At 34.7% G+C, this 20,986-nt stretch overlaps 1 long non-coding RNA gene across 1 annotated transcript; it reads left to right on the forward strand.

Moving 5' to 3' along the window:
- Nucleotides 1–6,745: 6,745 nt before the first annotated feature.
- On the forward strand, nt 6,746–16,816 carry LOC147381400 (uncharacterized). The gene is made up of 5 exons (XR_015174586.1): nt 6,746–6,863; nt 7,094–7,220; nt 10,282–10,351; nt 14,987–15,824; nt 15,908–16,816. It is a non-coding gene; the product is annotated as an uncharacterized LOC147381400 (long non-coding RNA).
- Nucleotides 16,817–20,986: the final 4,170 nt, after the last annotated feature.

The following is a 20,986-nucleotide window of genomic DNA, read 5'->3' on the forward strand; positions in this document are numbered from 1 at the left end:
CAGTAAAGCAGCTGAATCCTAAAACTAGTAAAATGTGCTCAATTCCAATCATTGATGCACTTCATCACCTAGATTGTATAGAAATATATCTGGTACAAGGATTATCCTTGTAACTTGTCATCTTCTTGTAAACTTTGTGATCAAAGTCTTGCACCGTACAATGCAAAATGTCTTGTTTCATCCTGTTATCGTTACTATGTAACAGGTTAATTCCGTTCTCTCAGGGGCAGAGGATGCATATCCTGTTTTCCGGCAAATAGCTTCCAGAGGCAGGGTAGGCAACTTCGGAGGAAGATGTGGCTTCAAAAGCTCAGGTTGAAGCTGATGGTTGGAACGGCATTCCTTGCCCTCATTATAATAATATGGCTAATGGTCTGCAGAGGATTAAAATGTTGATTGATATATAGTAATAGGGAGCACACTAGATTCTTGCATATTTTTCCGTTATTTGGCCTTTAATCTATTTGAACATTTTCTGAAATTTGCATTAGTTTGTAGGAAAGAAAAAAAGAGCTGCAATCCAGAATGGTGTTCTGGTCCTATAACCACGTTAGGTGTCAACAGGGCACATTTTTTCCGATTGTAATGATTCATTTTTTCAATTTATAAATGAAGAAAAAATAAATTTTTTTTAAAAATTATAAATCCAAAAAAACGACTGTCTAAGACAACCGTTTTTCCTGACTTTTATTGGTAATCACAATTAAAACACACTCCTTTTAAAACGACTGTTCTTGCGACGGTAAAAGAGCAGTCATTTATTGCCCCTTATGACGTAGTGGGAACATATCCAATAAAAGAACTTCAGAAGCATTCACTGTATTGGTTCTTTCTATTTATAATGAATTTACTTGTGGTTATTCTCACTTTGAAAGAGCATTTGGATTGGTCAAGAACTCCAACTCTAGACTTGGGGCCTACAAATCAGACTGCATGTTTATAACTTGTCAAGTGAAATATATTTTGATTTGGATGTAGACATGTAAGTTGGATATGATAAGTTAAGTCATAAGAAGCTTGTGCTGCTCGAAGGAAGGAATCACTTACAAAAGAGAAAAATAAAAGGTAAAATATGAGGGAAGAAGAGTGCATTATAAATTACAATGGAAAGACAATAAGAGAAAAGGAGCAACCTGCAATATATTTTCAGTAGTGAAGATCATTACAAAAAGAAAAGGAGCAACCTGCAACATTGTTACAAAAAAACACAATATTAAATCTATTCAATTACTTACTAATGGTAAACCCATTCAATTCTAACGACCCAAAACCACTCAAAAACATAGTTTTAAATCTGAAAACTCGATTCAACTTGAATGTCCATCGAGTCAAGTCAAGTTAAAACCTTGGGAGTCAGCTCGACCAAGTCAAATAAAAATGTTTAATAACTTAAATACCCTCATTTCGAGAAATGCCGTTGATTTTTCTTGTTAAAGATATGTCTCTTTTCTTCAACCTTAAGATCTTTCTTTTCTTATCCACCAGGGATTAGCTGAGATAGGTAAGGGCGACTGGGTTTGCTCCCTTGGTCACACCTTCAAATCTCCATATGCCCTTCCAAACAAAAGAAAAAAAAAAAAAAAAAAAAAAACGATCTCTCTTCTAAGTCAAATACGGATGTAGATTAAGATAAATAATTTAGACATGGGTATGGATATAGTTGGATCGACCGAATTTAAGCCCTCATTGATGGATGTTAGATTATTGATAAATTTTCAAATGATATATTCTTGGATGACCCTGAGAAATAGCTAGTTGTATGTATCTCGATGGGTCTGAATTGATTGCTCTAATGAACAATACAATAAGAGATCTAACTAGCATATATAAATACCGATTATCTTATCTATTGACACGAAGTAGTCATGTTAATCAATATTTCTCAAAAAAGGGGATGGTATATCAAATAGTATAACAAGCATTTTTCCCATTGTAACAAACAAATAATTAACTAAGGGATCTTCTCTTGGCACCCCAACTTTCACTTATTAAACCCCAATTTAAAAAAATAAAATAAGTAAATGGTTGAATTTTTGGGGACACCCACTGACGGTATGGATATTTGGTCAATCCTTGATGAATCTACATAAAAAAATGTCAGTTTGATTGTGATGTGCTGTGCATCCATTGATTATGGCAATTGTCTTATAATCGTTGGATTTAAACTCTTTTTCAAGAGGTAGATTCTCCAACGGATAGACCACACATCCAACGGTCAATAGGTCTCAAAAAAGATTACACGTGGCATAAGATGGGTGCCATCTTACCTTGTTTAAGTAGGGGACACCATTCTGGATCCCTACTCTTCTATAAAAATCCATTTTCTATCTCCGAATACATCATACACGTGAGACATCCATTCAACGTAGGCTTGAGAGAAGAAGATTGCGATTGGGTTTTTTCCAGCTGTTTAGTTTAGTTTTACTTGGAAGTAGTTTCAAATTCCAATCGGTCCTTCTACTACGTACGTACGTACATACAAGAAATCTAAAGAATCAAGAACAAAAAGATGGAATATCAAGAAAGAGGACGTGTTAATGTTCAAGAAGAAGAAGAATGCTTCATGCTTCCACCGGGTTATCGTTTCTGTCCTACCGATCAAGAATTAATATTGGATTATCTTCTCAAAAAAATTTTGGATCAAGAATTACCTTGTAAGAAAATTCCAGAAGAGAATCTCTACCAATACAATCCTGAAAATCTCGCAGGTTTCACTCTCATAAATAAATTTGGATGTTGGTTGTTGGTTGTTCTTGTTATTTATTTATTTATTTATTTATTATTTTTTTTTTTTGAGAGATGAAGTTTAATTAATTTTTAATTATTTATTTGTTAATTAATTAAACAGAGATGTACAAACTTCAAATGGAGAAAGACTTTTACTTCTTCACACAAAGGTATCGAAAGCATCCCAATGGGAAACGTCCAAATCGTCTTACGGTTGATGGTTTTTGGAGGACTACGGGTGATAAACAAATCTATCTCAAGAAAGAGATAATTGGGTGCAAGAGAACTTTGGTGTTCTTTAGAGGGAAGTCTCACCAAAAAACCAATTGGATTATGCATGAATACCTAATCATTGAGAGCTCGCATACGAAGCGGCTGAACAACTTGAAGAAAATCAATGTATGGATCTTTCTTCTTCTTCTTCTATTTTTGATTAATATTTAATTTCATGATAATAATTAATTTCTTTATTGTTAACATGCAGTTGGAAGACTGGGTCGTATGTCGGATTCACGAGAACGTGAAGAAATCAAATGAAGCTCCATCAGCATTAGTAGTACCAATGATGGAATCAACATTACCAGTGATGGTGGCCATGACGACACAAGACAATCATTTACAAGATATTTTAAGAGATCGTTTTGATTGGTTGTCACACTGTGGCATTTCAATGGATGAAATAAATAGAAGGCTTGCTTCCACATCCAACGAGGACGTTATTGTAAATTCACTCCAACAACAAGCCAGCAATATTCATATGGTAGCCGAGCAAGATCACCATTTATTGGAATGGACAGAAGATGACTCAAGACAATTACACAAAGAACCATTTTCTTCAGAATTAGCGATTCTTGACGAAGCAAGAGAATGGACGGATGCCGACATGAGCGAATTATTTGATAAATTTTCTTGAGATATTTATAACAACTTCGAGAGAAAGACAGAAAAAAAAAAAAATACTTTTGTAAACCCATACTAAATAAAGAAGATTGATCGCACTCCGAGGATGTAGCCCATAAATGGGTGAACCTCGTAAATCTCTGTGTGTCTTTTATTTTGCATTGGATGCATGATATTCTAGCATAACACTTAGGAAAGTTAAGGGGTGAGTCAACTAAAAAGCCAATCGACTCGACTCGAGGTACATAGTGACGAAGTCGGGGGTAATACAAAGCTTCGAAAAATAATTGGCAAAAGATCAATAAAGTCAGGAAATTAAAAATGGATGAATTGAATAAAATTTTGAATTATAAAAAATATGTATTTTATTTTATATATAGTAAATGACAAAATAAAAATTAAAAAAATAGTCTATGAGTTTTTAAAAAAATCGTTGATAGGATAATCGGATTCAAATTCGGATAGAATTTAGAACATCCGTCGAATTCAGATATTACTGTATCTGAACTGATAAGCATCCGTTTATAGCCCTAATTTAGTCGACTACATTTATGATAGTCACGACTTTTTACAAAAATCAGACTATGGTTCTGTAAAACTATACAAAACATATACAAAACAGTAGAGACTCAAAGTCTTCTCCATCAAACAAACGGTTGAGATGGTAAAAATTACAATGAGATCCAGAAAACAATTAGTTTAGAATTGATCCAACTAATCAAGCGGAGCAATTCTTTAGTCCTACTTACCAACTCTATTCTTTGGTTGTCTCTAATCATTCGGTTTAATCATTTTTCATTTTGGTATATCCTTACCATCTCAGCAAGCCTTCGGTGGGTTGTTTGATCCCTGTTTTGAATCTTCGTAGTTTAGCATTCTCGATCAATCTAGGGGCGTCTTTCTGCGCAACAAAAATGGCTCACTCAGTTGGATTTTAAGTCACAACAATATCATAACTTGTCCCATTAATACCCATTATGTGACTGATATATTGTTGGAGTGCTTGAATTGTGAAGTCCCTCAATTTATTATTTGTCCTAACTAAGTTGAGTACAAGGATGGACTTCTGTTAAAATCCGTGGGCAAATGGAATTATCATTAGTACTCTATTATCTTTTATGTAAATTTGGTTAAAATGACTTCTTTAGCACCGAAAGGAAACTAAAGATGTGGGCTTTACATGTAAATCATATAAATCTTGTATTTGTGAATAAATGTGCTCTGCTTTTCTGTATATCTTTAATTGGGATTGAACAGTACAATATTAATTAAAAGTATTATTGGTGACATTGCAAGAACACTTGACTAATAATTTTATATTTTCTTATACAAGAGGAACTGTGAGGTGGTACTACTCTTGGATCAGTTATACACTTTCTTGGTATTCTATTGCTGGAAATTGTTCTTTCGCGGTTAGTAATTATTTCATTTAGTTGCGAGTTCACTTCTTTTCCTTCACATAAGCAGATGACTTCTGCAGGTAGCAGCTCTTGTTTCCCAATGTAAACTTGATGGTGCTATAAATGGCTCTTTACCAGAGGTACAATCAGGATTGATGACACAAGCACTACGAAAAGTTCATTCCTCATTATGCCACTCCCAAACTCTTCTTATTTTCATAAACCAGGTAGAGTTCCTGTTGTTTAATGGCTCTGAACTAATTATCATTAATTGCACTTGTTCCAATTTCTCTCTTGTACAAGTGTTAGCTGTTGTATGATATTGATCTATGTTATCCAGGTTAGATCAAGACCACGTGAAGGTTTTTTGTAGGTCATGACATAGTTGTTGTGAATAATGGTGTCGAAGTTGTGCTTGCAGTTCAGAGTCAGAGATATGATCTCATTCTGATGGTAATCTCTTGAATATGAATAGTTCTAGATGTTTTTGAAATTGGTCAACTTTGTTTGACATGTTTTGCTTTCCAATGTTTTTCTAGATAGGATCTCATTCTAATGGTAAAGTTCTTGGTTCATTTTACAAGTTTTTAGGATCAAGAATATCTTGGTCATCATCATGAAAGTCTTAGATCTTAACCAAACTAATTGGGGTACTTGAACCCTGTCTTCTCATGCTATACTATCTGGAACCAAGTTTTTCGGTTAAAGTATGTGCCTTCCAATCATCCTTTTTAAGCCTTCAACCTGCACCATAGGACTCCATCTCATATTGGGTCGATAACTAATTATTCAAGCAGAGTTTCATACATGTTCTTGATGGAAGTAGGATTGAGCAGATTTAGCTTGCAAGGGTTGAGGGTTGTACAAGCAAGTTATACTCATAACTGTTTGTAATACCATTCAAGATATATGCATGCCAATGATGGGTGGTCTTCAAGCAACAAGGTTGATACGATCTTTTGAGGAAAGTGGAAACTGGGATGCCTCTATAGAAGCTGGAATTGACCGATCTAAGCCTTCTTAAGATTCATTACCACCAAGGGATCGGGGTCCCCATCATTGCGGTAAGCATTTAACAGCTAGTGCACATTAATTCAGCTCTTCAATACATGTGGCACAGATTGGGTTGAACCTGCTTGCGCCTTTTGATGGGTCCAACTTAAGAGATGCCCTTGATAAAAAAAATTGATCTGATTGGACGAACATTACCATCCAATATATATATAATTTCTGAATCTTTATTTATGTTCTTTTCCAATCATCCAAAAAAGAGTGCAATTATATCTATGTTGCATGGACTTTTTAAAAGGGTAAAGTATCCGCATTGGAGGTGTCAGATTTTGACACCCCCCCCCCCCCCCCCACACACACACACATATAAAGTTTCATATCGTCTTAGTGATGCAACGTTGTTAGTGGTCTAGGCATGGTTTCTAGTGTAGTGTGTCCTTAAAACTTTTAGGTTCCATAAAAATAAAACAAAGCACAAGAGTTCCAAGAAGACAGACATATATCCATTACTGGTGACACTCAACAACAGGACAAGGGCCCCTCAAAGCCTCTGGGTGGAAATGTGATGCTTATCCTTTTAACTTAGGTTCTCTCTTATCTAAACCTCACTTTCCATTGATTGAATGGATGGTTTTACTGTGGGTCCAGTTTGCTTTTCTTTCCTATTTATTTAAATCACAACTTGATATTCCCAATTGGAGGACTCACAAAAAGAGAGTTTATAGTTTAGATTTTTAATGTTGTGGTGGTATTGCTCCATCCATTGATTTGATTCACATGGAGTTTTCAAAACTTGAGAATTATATCCATTGTTGATTTAATAAGGTATACGAACACTGGGAGAGAGTATTTATTGCATTAAGGTTTTATATCTTGTTTCGATATCAATCTTTTAGTTGATATATTCTTTATAGTCCTTGTGTGTTGTACACATGCGTGTGGATTATTCATCGTGCCACCATGTGCCCACTTTCATATCTGATGAGAAAAAAAATGTTGGTGTTATGAACTTGTGTATAATTTTGATTATTTTGTTATTTCAACCATGTGGTTAGGAAACTTGAGAAGCGTCAGCACTCACCAGGATCACAAACTTGATGCCCACATTGAAGTGCAGTTTGGTGGTGGTAGGTTTTTGGCTTGCAGTCCATCTCGCCTTGGCCAATGTGGTAGAGCCGATGGGTAAGAGAGAAAACAACATTGAGGCTTGAAAATATTTTCACCGTTTTGTTTCATTTACCTTTATTTTTTCCCTAAAACGTTCATCTCACTAGGTTGATTTTTCCTATTTTTTTTGTTTGATTTCCAGTTCTTGATATTGCAGAGGTTTTCTTATTTTCATATGCCTAGGAGGGAGGATACTATACTATGCTTGATTATCTATCAGAATTTTTCCTATGCATCTTAGTTTAGCTAATATCGGGAATTAGAATAATTAATTTATGAGTCACCTAAATGTTAGTTTTTTTTTTATTCATACTTATCTGGTCAGTTTGGTTGCTTTTAGTTTCCATATATGAAAAGCTTATGTTGACTGCTGTTTTCTAGATTTCTTATATCTTGTCATTATAGAGCAACGTTTTGCTAAAGGTCTAAATATTGGAGAATACATACATAAATACATACATACATACATATACATATATATATATATATATAGTTCTCAAGATCCAAAACCATGGGTAAAATTCATTAAGATTTCAACCCCCATACTCAAATACAATGGCTAGAATTTACCTAACAAGCTGATATTTGGTTAAGTCAATCCACCATCATCTCTTCCCTACTTCAACACAGAACACATGGTTCTGTGAGTGCCCCTAAAAAAAACGATGAACAGGGTTGGTTCTTCACGCCATTTTCAACCTTAATTTGACCATTTCATCTGATCAAATAGCTACCAACATGATCACTAGAAGTCGATAGGCAAATGTTATACCCTTCAAGAATACCAAAACCAATGAGTCCAAGTCCTTCCTTCCCTTGTTGCCCTTATTCTTTTGCGCTCATTTTTTCTTTATATTTTGAAGAATAAAAAAAGAGGGGAGTGTTGTTTGGCTCAGATTTGCACATATACACTATGAGTCTGGGGAATATGAAGGGAATGGATGAGAAGTTGCTAGGGAGAGAGATTGCTATAAAGAAGAATGGAAATGAGTGGGGTAGTTTTGATGTAAGAGGGGGGGTAAGGGGAAGGGGTGCTTGATTGTGCAAGTTGGTATGGGAGGTGGTTGTAAGAATGATGAGAGATGGTAGAAAGAGGTATGGGAGATAAGGAGCGTTGAGTATTGTAGGAAGTGAGGGCTGTTAATCTATCATGTCCATTTCTCTGCCCTTTTCACATAATTTATAGCTAGATGTCTTTGTCGTGTGGTTCTACATAATTTATAACCATTGGGCAAAGCAATGATTCATCTCATCCCTTAGGTTGATTCTACATGCCTTGAAAGTAGACATAGATACAATTATATGGAGATAGCTTCATAAGCAACTTTATAACAAGTCTTGATGTGTCACATGCAAAGCTCATAGGTGAGAGTTCTGTACTTTGTCTTCATAAGCAGCAACATCTCTCCCTCAGGTTGATTCTACATGCCTTGAAAGTAGACATAGATACAATGATATGGAAATAGCTTCATAAGCAACTTTATAACAAGTCTTGACGCGTCTTTGTGAAAGGCACTGATTATAACAAGTCTTGATGTGTCACATGCAAAGCTTACGGGTGAGAGCTCTGTACTTTGTCTTCATAAGCAGCAACAAATACTAGATACCATAGGTCAGACAGGCAGTTAGAAAGTCTCTTTTTTTACATCTATATTTTATCAACAAACCACTAAGGCATCTCAATGCTACAAATGAACTTCCAACGGGACAAATTGTCCTCGAGAAAGACTCCTCTGTACTCTTAAAAGATTTTACACCAAAAGAATAAGAGCCCGAAAATTGATCTAATGAACTCTTGTGCTGATTTTTCCTTTTCTTGAAAAGTTCTAGCATTTCTTTCAAACCAAATGCCCCATTCGATCACGCACGGCGTTAAGCTCCAAATAAGCTTTTCTTTCTAACCAAATGCCCCATATGGTCGCGAACGGGGGTAAATGTATGTAGTTAAGAATCCAACGTTATATTATTATATTAGAACATGGAATCCACCCTAGATGACAAAATGGATACATTTCATTCTAATTTTAGAATTTGATTCTCATCCACGATGTTACAATTGATTGAGATAATAAAAGTGATTTTCACATAAGCAAAACAATTAAAATAATAATAATGGATTTTTGAATCTGTTCTCTTCTTTTTTCTGCAACTGGGTATATAATATTCCATATCGGAATTGGTAGATAGTGAAAGGGGATTGTGATTCAAGATTCCAAATCAGTTCCCCAAAACAATTTTTAGCCAAAGATTCTTGATTCAAGCAATCAGTTTCCATAATCAGAATCTAAAATTTCAAGCAAATGGCCCAAGAAATACTCACAGGGCACACACTCTGACCCTATTTTTGTAGAATTTCCTCCTAAAAGTATTGACTTGGAGGGCCGCTCACAAGTTTATCTGTTCCAATTGGATGATAATCCAATCGTCGGTGGCTTGGACTGTTAGCTAGCAAAACCCAACCACCATTGGGTTTACGATGAATTTTAGTCATTATGGTGTATAAATTAAGAAAAATGCAACATCTCATCGTCATCACATGAATCTGTCAAATCAGATTTGTGCAAGCAAAGATATTGTGCACCAAAGCCGTTGTTACCAGTGTGCAGGTTGCTGCAATAGCAAGTGCTTTGGAGCCTTACAATTAAATAGGTAGAAATAGACTTCCAGATGAATCCATGGCCAATGAGATCACTCGATTTTGAGTTGTGTGGTAGAGTTATAAGGACCGGAAGTTATTGGTACCCTTATGCTTTGAGATCTAGAAAACTTGAAGATTAATGATGTCTCTGTGTTTGCAGAAGAAACACATACATGGTCTGACTTGTAGAGGAATGCTTCCATTATAATGTCCATAGAGTTCAACTCTCAGAACCATCTCATAATGTCCATACAGGTGGCCCCTGCCTCATGGTGGGTGCTTACTTTATCTATGTTTTAGATGTACATGACCACTAAATAGACTTACATTACACAGCTTTGTGTAGCTTCAGTAAATATATTTTTTTTGTTTGATTAATCAATTGTACAGTTTAGCACTTCATTGACATGTTGTGTGTAATTTGCTTTGTTTTTTCAGATTTGTTGAAGTTGGAACTTTGACGCATAATCAAGCTCACATCACTAAATTTCTTACACAATTACGACAGGTGAGTGACTGATCTTGTATTACCTTTTCCATTTATACTTCTGGATTATGGTATCTTTTGAGATATTTTCCCTTTGTAAGTGATTTGTCGTCAACCATTTCTCTTTCGGAAGCAAGAGATCCAATTATGACTTGATGATGGACTATGATAGAGTTGAGTTTCAATGTATATGGAAAACGGTAATGAGCAATTGAACACTTACTAAGAAAATAAGTTTTGTTATACATTTGGTGAATCTAACACAACAGTTTAAGTGAAGAATACAGAATAAATTCTCGTCATAAGTGAAGAACACAAAATAAACTAGGCACCCTTAGGCTGCCAGTGTATCATGCCATCAGGCATCAATATTGTGTTCTTCCAACCACAGAGGGATACTCAATTAATTGACAATTTGCTCAATAACCATGTGGTCGCAACTTTGCTTCCAGATCACCTAATGTCAGTCATAGTTTGGAAATATTGTAACTAATTTCTGATTTAGCACCAATCTCATGACTTTAGACAAATCTTGGTACCACCTAGCAAGTTCATTTAGCTCCTCGTAGTGCTGCTGACAGTTTTTTTTTTGCACATTTGAAATATTTCTTTTTGGCATTTTTAGTTTCTTTTTGAAAAAAGTATCAAAGTTGGTTTGGGTTCATCCTGATGGAACTCCATCTTTTCACGTTTACCAAGCTCTTATGTTCTTTACTTGGCCTTAACAGCATGATGCAAAACGATCACTACTTTTACTTTCCTTTAGCCATATTTAGCATTAAAAAATTTCAGGGGAGAGACAGACTACCTAAACACAGTAGGAAACTTGGTTTTGAAGCATAGGAAAATATCGAATAAAAATACTTTAGAAGCATTCACCTTAGCGGTTCTTTCTATTAATACAATTTTTGGGAATTACATGGCCTGTAGCAACCACAAAAACAATTCACTTGGGAAGGAACAAAGATGTAATTCAGTTGCTTCCCCTTGCGCTTTCATATCTTCTTCAACCTTTCATTATTGACCCACATTGCATGTTGGAACAAACTTAATAGTGTTTCACAGTCCATACTAATTAACAACAATTTGCACCCCCATTGTTTGCTTTGATAAGCAATCTTTAAAAAGTACAAACCTGAATTCATTTATTGTTTTATACTCACTTTAGGGTTGAGAACTCATTTAATAGCGTACATGCTGTAAAACATTATTTGTTGAAATAAAAGAAGAGCAATAGTAATAAATAGTAAATTAATAAAGACTGTAAAGTCTGACAACATAATGGAGATATAATTCATGTTGAAATCGAAGATGGGAGGATTTTGGCATGAAATGAAATCGAAGATGGAAGAGATTGATTGAAAATCTAAGTTGATAAAAACCGTTTTAACACATTGTTCCTAATTCATTATTTTCTTGTGGTGTGAAGTCTCAATTCCAAAATATCTTTCAATCCAAAGTCGAACTGAGCGCATTGGCCTTTACTCTCATCCATACTAGGTGGCGTGTCGTGAAAGAAACACTACCCATGAACGTCCTCTACTTGTATGAATGAATGAATTTACTTGTGGTTGTTCACATAGACAACAAAAATCTGTTTTGCCTTCTAGTCTCACCTGATGGATTATCTGCTTTTAGTCCAGAAGGAATGTAGGAACCATCTATTTTCACTTTGAAAGAGCATTTGGATTGGTTTCGTAGATGAGAAAGCTTCAAAAACTTTATGTCTAGCAATTAGTCAACTAATCTGTTGTTGTTGTGGGACCTCAAATTAATGATTGTGGATTACACCTTTTTTGATGGGTAAGCTGGACTTGAACCTCAACCACAAAGTTGCATTGCAATTTGTCAAACCAAGCTATGGGTCTAAGTCCTACTCCCACCAATTTGGATAGAAAACCATCCTTACTCCCCCTCTTTAGTAGAAAGCTTCAAACTTATTGAACCATTGAGCACAACCTGAACTTCCTCTTGACACTAACACTCAGTCTTCCTAGTTTTTTGAGACCATAGTGACAAAGTTGGGGTTGGGGTTTGAAACTCTTGTTTTGTTAACTTTATGTAATACATTTTCATATGTAGTCTTACTTAGATATGCAAACTTTTATTTGACGCATTACATTTTTTTTTCTTTTTCTGTTGTCATATTGTTCTTTCATAGTATGGATTGAATGTTAATTAGTGTAGATGTGATTGTATATGGGTATGGATGAGATTGGATATGGATGTACGAATTTCAAATGTGATGATGTGGATGGGGCAGGTTGAAGACAATCTTTTTATAACACATTAGATTGTTGTTTTTTTATTTATTATTTCATAGTATGGATTGAATGCTAATTAGTGTGGATGTGATTATATATGAGTGGATATAGGGATTTGGACGTGACAAATGCAGGACGAAGACAATTTTGGGCATAGCCCTGACAAATAGAAATTAAATAATTCTATTTTGGCTAAATTGAAATTCGATTGCCTAGAAATTTTTAATTCCTCATTTGTCCCAGATTCTACAATGGATAGCCATTGAATTTACAGATTTGACAGTCCAAAGCCGTCGAGTTTTTACAATTCGATGGCCCGCAGTCGTAGAATTTTTAAATTCGACAGATTTAAAGGCATCGAATTGAACAAAACTCCATGGCATTGAGTAGTTGAATATCAAGCATTTTCACACGGTGCTTGGCCTTAACAGCATGATGCAAAATTATCACTAATTTTAGTTTCCTTCAGATTTCATGAGAGAGACAACTACCTAAAAATAATAAGAAATGGTCCCGTTCGGCACCCAACCATTTACCCAACAATTTGCCCAACATGTTTTGTCCTACATGGGTTAGAAGTTTTGGAATAGGCTGATTTTTGGTGAGGATGATCTCTATGGTGAGGAGATCATCCTCACCAAAAATCAATCCGTTCTAAAACTTCTTTTTTTGGTTGTATTCTTGATATTTTGGGTGTCCCTACAACTTTAGGGGAATATTTGTCATTAGATAATGCAAGTTTTTCCCTAGGACTTCATATACATTCCAAGTTCATAAACTCTAAAAAAATTATTTTTTTAAGTTTTTCATCAACAAAGAATTAGCAGATCTCTTGTGGATGTGAGCAATCTTGCCGAATCACATAAAACTTGTGTTTTTGTTTGATCTCTGTTTTTTTTTTTTTTTTTTCCTTGGCGGGCTGCACGTACCACCACCCTCTATTATGTAGGTGTTTAAATATAGCTTTGTGGAAGAGCATATAGTGATTCGAAGTCAGGACTTGGGGAGCACACCTAGTCCGTTCTTACCATCTCAGCTAGCCCCCGGTAGGTTGTTTAATATCTGTTTTGAATCTTCATTATTTATCATTCTTTATCAAATTTTAGCAATCATATAAGGAAAGGGTTTGTGTTTGCAGCCTAGGATCAATACCAACAATGGAATTGGACATGTTATTATACATTGGTTGGTTGATACATGGATTAATTTCACAATTTTGAAGGAAACTTACTTATTTTGATATTTAGGGCACCATTAGCATGGAAGATGACAAGCTAGAATTGGACGGGTTGCAGGAAACACAGATCTTTAATTAAGCACTTTATATCTCATTTATTAATTTGAGATATGCTTAAGGTCCTTACTGTTCATTTGTAATATTGAAAGTCAAAAACACTTGATAACTTGTTTCCTTTCCATACCAACCAAGGCTCACTTGACCTGTTTTGAGTCCCTTGTAATCATATTCCAATCCCACACCTTAATCTCATGTTCTTAGAGTAAAACTTATGGAATAGATCACAATGAATGACAAAAGATCGATAAATCAGGAAATTAAACATCGGATAAGTTAAATAAAGTTTTTATGTATAAAAAATATGTATTTTATTTTATATATTAAATGATAAAATACAAATTAAAAAAATAATTTGTTAGTTTTTCAAAAATTGTTGATTAAGATTAAAGTGATTTTTCAAAAACTACCCGACTTTTTGAAAATATCGTGATTTAGTCGACTACATTATGATAATCACGGCTTTTAAAAAAAATCATAGACTATGGTTCTATAAAATTATACAAACAGTAGAGACTCAAATGTCTTCTCCATCAAACAAATGGTTGAGATGGTTAAAATTACAATGCAATCCACAAAAAACAATTAGTTTAGAATTGATCCAACTAATCAAGTGGAGCAATTCTTTGGTCCTACTTAGCAACTCTGTTCTTTGGTTGTCCCTAATCATTTGGTTTAATCATTTTCATTCTGGACCTAAAATCAGACCATTGGATTGTTTTTTCATTTGTCTAGGTGGTCAAACTAATAAATCATTTTGCCATGCTAATGAGAAAGTTGTAAACCGATTCATCGTTAGATTTACGGTGAACACAACGTATGTGAAAATTTATTGATTTATGGCACTAACTTGTGTTTTTTGTGTAAAATTACATTAATGCATGAACAATTCCCCTCCAATCAATTACCCATCTTATTTTTCTTTTTTTGGGGGTGCAAGTGCAATTTTCAAGAGGGATTCCTTTGATATGCTAAGTTTGTTTAACACTTGGACAGGGTTCCTTTTAGTTTCCTTAAATTTTTAGTGGCCCTATGCAGCTTTTAGTTTTGTATCTTGTTGTTTTGGTTTTCTAAATTGTTACTTTGTTACTTCTATAGGTTAGCTTATGCACACAAGATATCTATTGAGAGAACAAGTATCTTGGAGGTTAGTGTACTGGATAATGGTAAATTTTGGAGGGAATTTTGATGATTTGCTTTCTTGAACTTAGATTCTATGCTCTACACTTGTAAGTATTTTTTTTAACTCTCCATATTAGTGTTGTCGTAGACATTGATTGTGGATTGTGTTAAATATTACAATCCCAAAGAGATGTGGGTTTACTTTCGGCACTAGCACTTTGATATTTTGGGGTTACTGATTGTGGATTGTGGTAAATATTACAATCCCAAAGAGACATGAATTTAATTTCAAAATTTTTGCATAATTCCAATAAATAAATAAATAAAATTGAAACTCCATTTTGAAACATTTCCCGGGATTTTGGCAATCTTGCCGAACCACATAAATATGATGTTGTTCTCTTTCCTTATTTGATTTTTATTTTTTGGTTGTTATCGTTTCTTGCACCTATGTTCTATACTGTCAATTTGAGTTAATTTGAGGGATCTTTGTGATTGTTGACACGAACAATCCTCATTTTCCTTGTCATTTATACTTCTTGGGGATCCTTCAAAACTATTCATGGATTAAGAAACAAAATATGAGCGGGCAACAAACTAGAAATATTTAGTGATATTATTTAGAGCTATTGCCCTTAGCTTCTAATTCATTGAGGATCCCCTACTTAAATGGTTATAATTGTTATTTGTGCCCACCTCTTCTTTGTCTTGTTATTTTCGTTTTGGCTCTTATCTTTTGCAGGTGTGATCAACACTAAATTACAGTTATAGGTGTGGAAATGTAGCTTCTATCTTGAGCTTCAACGAGAATATGGTACAATCTTAAACCTTATAAACTTTATTGTATTTCTTTTGATAGAATCCAAGGGAATGATATAATATATTCTGCCCTTGTAGTGCAATCTTTGAACACACAAGACATATGGATGCTCAATTATCACAAATGTTGGGCCCCTACTGATCCATGAGTGTTTTCCCAGTGGTATCCTAAGCATCTATAAGTCTTTTCATGCTCTTTGCCTACAGATCCATGAATGTTTGGCTCACTTCTTATAGACCTAATAATTATAAATGTAAACTAGTACATTTTGTGCCCAAATTGGGTGGTCGAAAAAAAAAAGACGGATTTGGGCGATCATTGAGAAAGATCAATGGTTTTATGCGAATGGTTGTCGTTCATTTCCTGATTTTAGTGTGGATGAATGGGTACATGATGAGGATCTTTATGATTGAAGTAACTCAGAAATTGTAAAAAAATGACAACTTTACTTATTGACTGTTTTCTTTGATGCATTTGTAGTTGCATTACCTTCCTGTTCTCATATGCTACATTTGTGTTATACCTGTAATTTGGATGAAATCAGTTGGACAAACGTAAGATTTATGAGTATTGCAGGGCTATAACATAGTTGCACTGCCATATTAAATTTTAGTACTGCTGCACATCACTAAATAGAATGTCTACCATCTGCCGTGGTTATGGCTGATTATTGTATTATGTTAGGAAGCTGGACTCTAACCTTAACTTTTAACTCGAGTACATCTTTAGAGTGATACCATTGTATGTGCTTCCTTCAACCTTGTACCAGATTGCATGCCCATATTGGATCGTTGATATCAAGTAATACCTTGAATCATTCAAGAATTGAGAAAATATTTAATGTAGTTCTCTGATTTTTCTTTCTTAATTGGGAAGGCTTTATGTGTTTGAGTTATTCAAAGCTAAGTTTGAGTAGGTAACACAGTTGGGGTCAAATCTTAGGTTTGCCTCCGAATTCGGCACTTCAAGGATTCCAATATGACCATAATAGATATCCTTTTTTTTAAATGCAGGCTAATTGAAAATGAATATTTAGGTCTGAGAACTGGTATTCTGGACTAATCAGCCATATTGGTTTCAAGGTATGGTTGTCTTACTTGTATGAACTGCAAGGTAATGCCTAAGTTCCTGTATTGTAGTGGTGACTTCCACCACGTCAAGGTGACACTCTACCGCATATGGACTTGATCTAAAATTGATAAAACTTCCCTTCTAGGTGATTTCATTATATATATATAGCTCAGTTTAAAAATAAAATATGTGTATTTAATATGCCAACATGTGTATTTCCAGCCCCATTGACCTCTTTAAACCCTGAAACTCAAATTTGGAAAGAATTTACTTGAGTAAATTAATTTACTTTATGAACAATCCCATTCATAAAGTTCTATGACTTTTGAAATGTGTAAGTCCCTAGTGATTTCCCTACACTCAGTCTTCCTTTAGTTTCTTTCAATTTCTCAAAGTAGTTTTATATAAATTTTTAACCCTTGAACAACAGAATAGAATATTGAAGGTACTAACTAGCTTACACTAAAATCTATGACCCTACGACAAAGAATATGTTATGGATTTTTTTTAGTGCAAATTTTTTTATCACTATTTGATAGTTTTGAGCAATTAATTCAATTTTTTTTAAAAAGACATTGGAATTTTAGTTTTTAAAGATGCTCTGACTCGTAGCATAGCATTGAAGCAGCCTGTCTTTCACATCCAACTGCTGATGTTTTCATCAACTTTGCGTCATTTAGAAGATCAATGCTCATGTTTATACTAGTATGCTTAACTAAGTTTGTTTTTCACTTTATACTAGGAGCCATTTCATTTGAGATGTTTGCAGCACAGTAGCTTCTTCCATGGCAGCTTTGACACAGCCAACAGTTAGAGCTGTAGCTATAATAGCTGATACCAAGTAGTTGATTGCATATTCAAAGGCGAATACCAAGATGAGAAACTGCTTAATCACTTGATGGGTCATATGGGAATGTTTTCATCTTCTATCACACACACACACACACACACACACACACACACACATATATATATATATATATATATATATATATATATATATTATATATATATATATATATATCTATATATATATATATGTATATGTTTATTTCGACCATATAGGCACTTGACATGCTATTAGTAAAATTTATGTTCTCTTGGAATATATTCATTGTTGCATAATTTCATATTAACATATTTTCAGTTTCATTCATCCACCAACCTTTTAAATTATATATGATATAAAGTTGATTTCTCTATTCATTGTTGCATAATTTCACATTAAAATATGGAAGTTCCGGGGCACGGTATATGGAAGTTCCCTACTCGAGTCATTGAGGAGGCATGTACCTTGAATTTGAATTAAGGATGTCTTCCATTTCTTTACAATATATATATATGCCGATAATTTTCACCGCTTACTGAGCTCTTTCATCTATAGGGGGAGGATATTTGTCTGGGAGCAATGAGGGAAGTCAAAGAAGAGATAGAATATGAGCCTAGCTACTCATTCAATTCTTTATTTCCATATTTTTCAATAAACAAGCATAGCATATATCACATTAAGACAACTAAAACAATAGTTGTATCTGAGGTTAGCCCAACATAGAGAAATTGAGGGTTTCACTAGATTTTCTTACATTAATATGTGTTTTTTTCGTGAGTCATTCTTAAGAGTTCAGAGATCATGATCGACCCTTAGTCTTTTTGTTTCTTGAACACGTCAAGATACGTTAATGGTGTACTCCCTCATAAATAGGAGACCCTTAGTCTTATTGTTTCTCGAACCCTAGGTAATATTTTTATTCCACATTTTGATTCACATGTTTAGTTCTTATAGTTCAAGTCCTTGGGTAAATATTTATGAGCCACAAATTTTCTTTTAATGCAGAATAATAACTGTGTCGATCCTTGCTCACGAGTTGATGCACGCGCATATGCGACTTAATGGTGTTCACACTCGTAAATATGAGACCTTATGCCATGTGGACAACTATAATGCTTCTTCTCAGCAACTCTTTATATGAAAGTTGGATCAAGATAACGACATCTTAGTAATAAGGCTTTTATTTGTAAGTATGGTTGGTTAAGAGTATTGATGGTGAAGTACTTGGTAATTTTGTAAATTATGACCCATTGTAACTTTTTTTGTATATAAATTAATGTGATAGAGAACCACGATGTTTTCTATTTGGGTCTATGTTGATTGTGGATAATAGATGCGTAGAAAAAATAATTTAAAAAATAATTTTTTTTAAAACGTTAGATATCGGTTGTATCCGACGCCTAAAGGCTCAGACTTAGGACATCAATCTCATAGACATCGGATTTTAAATCAATGTCTAAAGTATCTTTTATATTAGTTCATTTCATTTTATAGATATAGATTTGGAATGGATTTTAGCTGTTCAAAATTCTAAGATTTGGAACGGTTTCCAACCATTTAAACTCATTAACGGTGCCTCGATGAGAGATTGTCTTTAAACCGTTTCAGATAGGCTTAAGAACGTTTATAAACCGTTTCTAATTTCCATTTCTGTTGTACTAAATCAAGTGGTTAGTTTATCATTTGAATATGGGTTTAACATCAACATCACAAAAAATTATTAGTTTAGAATTGATCAAACTAATCAAGTGGAGCAATTCTTTAGTCCTACTTACCAACTCTATTCTTTGGTTGTCTCTAGTCATTCGGTTTAATCATTTTTCATTCTGGTATGTCCTTAACATCTTAGCTAGCCCTTAGTGGGTTGTTTGATCTCTGTTTTGAATCTTCGTAGTTTAGGGGTGTCTTTCTGCAACAGAAATGACTCCCTCAGTTAGATTTTAAGTCAAATCAATGATTTCAAAAACCTCAAAAAAATTAATAAATTAAAAAAATGAGACTTGGGATGCCTATCACTTCCTCTACCCTTCACCGTCTCACTTCCTAAATCGAAACACCTTAAGCCCGTTCAAAGCCCACAAACCCTCAACTTTCCAAAATCGATTTCTCACTTTACCCTTAAACTAAAATCCAATCCTATGTCATCTAAAAACCTAAAACCTACCCACCCTAAAAAATCCAATCCAAAATGGCCCCAACCCAATCCAAAAAACCCCTAACCTTTCTTAAAACCCAAGCCCAATGCCCCTAAGCCCAAACCCATATCCAGTTCATATCTAACCCACAACCTTAACCCATAAACCACAACCCACATCAACCAATCACTTTTTTTATCATCAAAAGGTGACACATGTCATCACCCCCTCTTACCTCCCTCATCAAACCACCCACCCCATCACTTTTCTCTAAAAAATTAACTACCCACATCACATTTCTCTAAAAAATCACATCAACCCACACCCTCCCCTAACCTACCCTCATTACTCCCTATAAACCTTCATTCTCTCAAATCAAACACCTCCAACCCATACCTCCCTCGAATGTACCCTCATAACTCCCTAACCCCTATTTTCTTAAATCAAACACCTCTAACCCCACACCTCCCCTAACCTATCATCATCATACCTCTCATTAATCTACCATCATCATTTCCTATAAACCCATCTCTACAATCTAAACCTACACCCATTATCTTAAATCAAGCACTCAACCTCTCCCATCAATTAAATCTAAACCCCTAACATCCACACATCTTGCCACATGTTACCATCTCCTTTATCCTCCCAACCACCCTCTTACACCCTCCATTCTTTTAAACCAAACACCACTCAATCAATCAACCACTCTCTTAAACACCCATCATCTCATCTTACCAAACACTCCACCCAAATGATTTGGGTAAAATTCAAACCATTTGGATCAAAACACAATCCATTTACCTCCATTACATAATTATCCCTCTCCCAACTCCTAATTTCATACCCCCCACCTTTAAAACATATGTCATTTTCTACTCTCCCAACCTCTTACCCCATTATAGCCCTCAAACCATCCTCAAACATCTATAAATACCCCCCTCCTCTTCCCAAAAATGGTTCCCAACTCTCACAAAAAAATCTCATACTAAGTCTCACAAACATTATTCTCAACCCTCTACTCATCTCTTCACTACTTTTTCACACCAACTTCAAAAGAGTTACATTCTCATAACTCACCAAGGACTCAACTCAAGAAGACATAGAAGAAGAAGAAGAAG

Source organism: Akebia trifoliata, unplaced genomic scaffold (assembly GCF_017979445.1).
Source record: "Akebia trifoliata isolate Shusen 1 unplaced genomic scaffold, ASM1797944v1 Contig00516, whole genome shotgun sequence".
NCBI lineage: Eukaryota > Viridiplantae > Streptophyta > Magnoliopsida > Ranunculales > Lardizabalaceae > Akebia > Akebia trifoliata.